Raw genomic sequence first — 4,993 nt, forward strand, 5'->3', positions numbered from 1 at the left:
AACGAATTTTGCGTTGCATTAGCGAACACTTGGATGAGACAACGAATTAGTTCGTTCTCACAACCCAACAGCGTTAGTGATTCCTATATCAACCCACGTATGAGTTGGATGAACTAATTATTTTTCTCCGTGATGACTTTATTCGCAGTGAGACTGCAAGGACGCTGCACGCTCTAATACTCTCTCACTCCCACCCTTCCTTTGTGTTTCCAGTGTACATAAAACGGATCGAATGGTGCACCGCCAAACTGTAACAGAGAAGTTGTACACTTACAAGTGCACACCGACGGAGGTGAACACTTGCAAGTGTACAACATTGGAGTTGCACACTTGCAAGTGCACAGCTAGCTAATTTTTGCTAAGGCAGCTAATAATTGGCTCACATTGCTAAATTTTCACTTACTAGAGATCATCGCGATTACCTGTCCCGGAATCAGCTAATTCGCTAGCTCTGACAGCACATTCTTTTTTTTTCGTGTATCCATGACTCAACGACCGTCTCTACCAGGAGGCAAAGAGGGGCTACAAGGCGCGTGGGGGGAAGTTGATGTAACGTACGAAGGCAACTAGAATTCCCTAATCGAGGGTTTGGGTTTAGGAGTTAACAAAAAATGTCAACGGGCATTGCTTTTATTTTATAATACGCAAAGAAAAATGAGTCATAGTATACCGACGACATGATGATGTTGATGTAACGTACGAAGGCAACAGAATTCCCTAATCGAGGGTATGTTTAAGAGTCAACAAAAATGTCAACGGGTATTGCTTTTATTTTATAACACGCAAAGAAAAATGAGTCAAAGTATACCAACCACAACATGATATCACTGCAACAACAATATTTTGTTCTTGGGATCGCATAGTGACATTGGATGCTGGCCCGACGACATGGTCGTTTGCGAAAACACCGGCCTGTCACAGGAACGTAGCAACAGAGTAGTGGCTGCGGTCCGACAACCCTGCAGAGCGTTCAGACTAATTTGGGGGAGGGGGTCGAAGCTGGGAGGGAGAGGACCTTCCCACAAAACGACTCGAAATCAAAGAAAATGCGACACGGCCGCGGATCGGGCCGGCTAACAAACTAAAACAAAGGACCTTACCCACTAATATCGCGTGCTGCTCCAGCTCGTCTCCTTCAGCCATCGCAGGCGCTAAAACAAAAGCCCTCGCCAATCTCGATATGAGACACGTGTCAGGGTCGGTGCGCCCACTACAATACGGTGCTCCGTGTGCACATTCAAGCTGACCCTCGGCGTTGGCTGCCTCGCCGCGCTGCATCTATTGCTACTCACGTTGTCCCGTTAAAACGGATCCGTGCGGATCCGTGCGGACGCTCACGGATTGTGCGGAACTTTGCGGACGCACGTTTTAAAACGCATTGGCAGGTCTAAAACTGGTTGCATATGTGTTGACTAACATATACTTGGAAGAAGGAACATTGTTCTATACAAATAATGCCACTTTTGAGCCATTTTATTCTATGGAGGTTTTACAGTACTTTATAAACATATGGCTAAAAAGTGACATTATTTTTGTTGAACAATGTTCCTTTATCCAAATATATGTTAGTCAACACATATGCAACCAGTTTTAGACCTGCCAATGCGTTTTAAAACGTGCGTCCGCAAAGTTCCGCACAATCCGTGTGCGTCCGCACGGATCCGCACGGATCCGTCTTAACTGGACAACCTCACTGCTGGTCGAGTACCGGACGTCGTCGCCTTGGTCGGGCACCCCAGCGGCGGCGACTCAGTTCATCAATAACTTTGCAGTGAGGACAGTGAAAGACTGTTGCACATTTACATAAGAGTGTATACACTGTAAGTAGAAGTTCAAGTGCTCTACACTTGAGGTAAAGCTAGGGTTGGAAGCCCTGGAAAGTGTACGGGAAATTTCAGGATAATTTCGGGAAAAACGTAAAATTTCTGGGAAGAGTGGAAAATTTCCCAGACTGTCGAAGTTTTTCGTTATTTTTCGGAAATTTTTCGGAAAATTTTGGATATTTCCAAGCCTAAGTAATGTTTGGTAGTTGTGTTGTTGTTGCATAGGGCCCCTTCCGAATCGTTCCCGACCACGCCGAACGCTGCCCGGCCATCCAGGCGCGGATTAAGGGGGGGGGGCGATCGCCCCCCCTGTCGTCTCTAGATAGCCGCCTGAAAGGTAGGCAATTTGCACCACAAAACCCCTGTATGTAGGCAACCGACAGTACATCGCCCCCCCTGTCAGCCGGACCTTAATCCGCCACTGCGGCCATCACGGCCATCCTCTGTACAAGGACGTGTTATGGCGCGGCTACCACGACCAGAACAACCGGGACCTGTGGTACTACTGGGGCAATGTCACGACCCTCCAAACTCTGGACCACTCGTATGATGTATGTCGCGAGCTCGCGTGTGCGAGCTTTAACTCAACGCACCCCAGCTTTGAGCATGCAAGTGTGAGTGTGTACCGGGTATAACTGTGAATGCGCAGCAGTGTTGCGGGATTGCCTTCTCTATATGGCTTCAGGGGCCACAGCCCCTTACGGGTGTAAAGAGTAAGCAAACCCGCAGCATTGCTGCGTATTCACAGCTGCACCCGGTACAGGACGTGAGCGCCTTTCAGAGTGTATGTATCAAAGGGCATCGGCTGTGCAGTGGGAATCGTATGGGCAAAGATGTATTGAATTAATACGCCAAAAGATGTCTCAAATAAGCCAAATGTTGCTCGGGATCCTGTAGCATACGCCCTTTGGCGTATACATTTTTGACACCCCACATTTCAGTGTAGGCAACCCGCCCGCACGCGTGCATGCGGTGCAGTGGAACTACAAAAGTGCGCGGCGTGGGCGTGAGTCCCCACCAGGTACAACAGAACAGTAGCTGTGCAGCGGGAGCGGGCGTCACATTTTCCCCGTTGGCTGGGCGTGGCTGGGCAGACCCGCCGTAGACCACGGTCTCGAGGGTGAATGTGTGGTGGCCGGGGGCCGGGGGCCGGGGGCCGGGGAGATCCCGAGACTTGACAGGAAGTGTGACACGACCTGGGCTCGGCGTTATGCCTCCCCCGTGAAATTTCGTTTGCATAGGTCCTATATGCGAGACACGTACAATCCGTGCGAGTGCATACGGGTCCCGTACCTATGCGAACCTAGACGTGTGCATACGGTCGCCGTATAGGCGCCTGACATGAATCGCCGTACGTTACATACGGGTTTCATACGTGTACATACAAACCGTACGACCCCCGTACAGGGCAGCATCCACATCCAATGACACAAAAATGGAACACAAAGGCTTCCAAAAAAAATCCAAGCGCAGTACATACAGCACATAGAAGTTGCTTACGTGCACATACAAACCGTACGGACCCCGTAAAGCATACAACCATTGATTCCTACCCTTACTAATACAATCCTAGCTTATGGACTGTGGTTGTACCCCGCTGTGAAATACGTGTGCAAATTTGGATGTTCAGTTGAGTTATTATTATTCGGTATTTTGCTTTAATTGCTGAGCTCGCGAAGCGAGCGAAGCTCTAGGGCAGACTTTTCTGGGCCAATTCCGGTCACCGCTACGGAATAGCTTATAGCAATAGACTAAAAGTTACTAGCAGTAGCAGTTGCAAAAACTATGTTCTATTACCTAACCTATCATCGCTATTGCCTATCGTTAGGCATATATATAGGGAGAGAGAGAGGCGAGATCAGCATAAGGACCGAAGGTCCTGGCTAGTAGCTCATTATGTTAGCTAAGGTAAGGTAGCGATAAAAGTACTACCTAGACCTAGTACTGTACTACCTAGGTACTGTACTACCTAGGTACTGCACTACCTAGGTTGACCTAGGTACTGTACTACCTAGGTACTCGTACTACCTACTGTACTACCTAGGTACTGTACTACCAAGGTACTGTACTACCTAGGTACTGTACTACCAAGGTACTGTACTACCAAGGTACTGTACTACCAAGGTACTGTACTACCAAGGTACTGTTCTACCTAGGTACTGTACTACCTAGGTTGACCTAGGTATTACCCACCCCTGCCTGTGACCCGGCTCTTGTGGGGCGGCTCAAATAATGATGACTTTTCGTGAGAGAGCGGGGCATCCCGGGGCCATCCGGGCCATCCTGTTTCCGCGCTGGTCCCCCGCCCCTTAAACGCCCAGGTAAGCGTGGCTCAAAAGGCGAACTTCCAATGAGTTGCCACAGTTTCGGCGGGTATTTGGCAAGTATTTCTCGATTTTCCTCTCGCGAGTTTTCGCGAGTTGTCGCGAGTTTTGTTCGAGTTATCGCGAGTATTTAGGGAGTTCTTTTCCTCGTGTACAACGAGTTGTCAAGTAGGTGACGCCTCGGCCTCGGATTATTCAGAAAGTACGTCCGCCATTCGCCGTCACGAGTTTGCCAAGTTCAGCCTCTTCAAGCTCTTATCGCGCCTGGTGGGTGGGCAATATCTTGCATCACAGTGCATGTGTGTGCTGCGGGCTGGCCTACCCGGAGCCTCGCAGGCGACCCGCCCACGAGATTTGCCGAAGCAATCTAAGGAAAACGGACGATCTCTTGCACGGCACAGGTCTTGGCAGTGCCTTCTAGTACCGTGATTTCAGCACGTTGACGACCGAGTACAGCTGGCGGAAAGCGTGCCCCGCGGAGGCCAGGCTGAGCCGGCCCAGGCCCTTGCAGCTTAGGGCCGGCCGCCTGCTCGCGGCCAGCATGACCAGGACGAGGGCGCGGGCCTCCGCCAGCCCCGTGCCGCTGCCGGTGGCGGCGCGGTAGGCGGAGCCCCCGAGGTGCAGGCTCGAGTCGGACAGCTCCTGGCTGAGGTACGAGAGCTGGAGGAAGACCCCCACAACGCGAAACAGTTGGAAGACCGTAGTCGAGGTTATCACTCCGCTGGCCCACACCTGCGCAGCTTACAACCAGCACTGTTAAAAATGCTGTAAGGAATTACAGTTTGACTACGGTCCGTCCTGTATATTTTATGTACAGGCCAGACTGTTATGATATGGGCTGTACTT

Source organism: Frankliniella occidentalis, unplaced genomic scaffold (assembly GCF_000697945.3).
Source record: "Frankliniella occidentalis isolate FOCC.00 unplaced genomic scaffold, Focc_3.1 Scaffold311, whole genome shotgun sequence".
Lineage (NCBI taxonomy): Eukaryota > Metazoa > Arthropoda > Insecta > Thysanoptera > Thripidae > Frankliniella > Frankliniella occidentalis.